This window comes from Penaeus monodon, chromosome 20 (assembly GCF_015228065.2).
Source record: "Penaeus monodon isolate SGIC_2016 chromosome 20, NSTDA_Pmon_1, whole genome shotgun sequence".
Lineage (NCBI taxonomy): Eukaryota > Metazoa > Arthropoda > Malacostraca > Decapoda > Penaeidae > Penaeus > Penaeus monodon.
The window spans coordinates 28,328,793-28,329,692 of record NC_051405.1 but is presented as its reverse complement, the minus strand read 5'-3'; positions in this window follow the sequence as shown (position 1 = coordinate 28,329,692).

Below are 900 nucleotides of genomic sequence, written 5' to 3'. Positions count from 1 at the left end.
CCATTATCATTAACATCATTATTATTAACTAATTAACTAATAGTGCGTATGTGTATGTGTTTGTATGATATTGCCTTTGCGCACACACTTATACCCCCCCCCCCCCATCCTTCTTGCATAACCCCTCTCCCATGCCATACTCAACCTTCTTCCTCTCCATCACCTTCACCCCACCGCCCTCATCCGCTCTTCCATCCACCCTGCACCCTGCCTCCCTCCACCTCCCTCATCCGCTCTTCCATCCACCCTGCACCCTCCCTCCCTCCACCTCCCTCATCCGCTCTTCCATCCACCCTGCACCCTCCCTCCCTCCACCTCCCTCATCCGCTCTTCCATCCACCCTGCACCCTCCCTCCCTCCACCTCCCTCATCCGCTCTTCCATCCACCCTGCACCCTGCCTCCCTCCACCTCCCTCATCCGCTCTTCCATCCACCCTGCACCCTCCCTCCCTCCACCTCCCTCATCCGCTCTTCCATCCACCCTGCACCCTCCCTCCCTCCGCCCTCCCTTCACCTCCCTCATCCGCTCTTCCATCCACCCTGCCCCCCCCCCCCCTCCCCCAAGCCTCCCGCCGCTATGCCAAGACGCTCAGAGCCACGACTTGCGACCCTCTTTCTCAAGACGTCGGCTGGCTTCTTTGGGCCTTGTTGAAATCGGCTTCCGGGTTTTACTGCAGGTTCCTTTTTCTTAAAGCGGCTTCGGGAGCGATGGCCGGCCGCGCGGGGGGTAGGGGGAATGGGGGGAGGGAGGAATAAGAGAAACAGGTTTTTAGAAACGAAACTTGCACGCGTCTGGTCACGGGAAACGTCGAAGGCAGCAGTGGTGTTATTTTTGTGTTTCATATTCTTGCTTCTTCGTATGTTGGTTTCTAAACCAACACACACACACACATATATTTT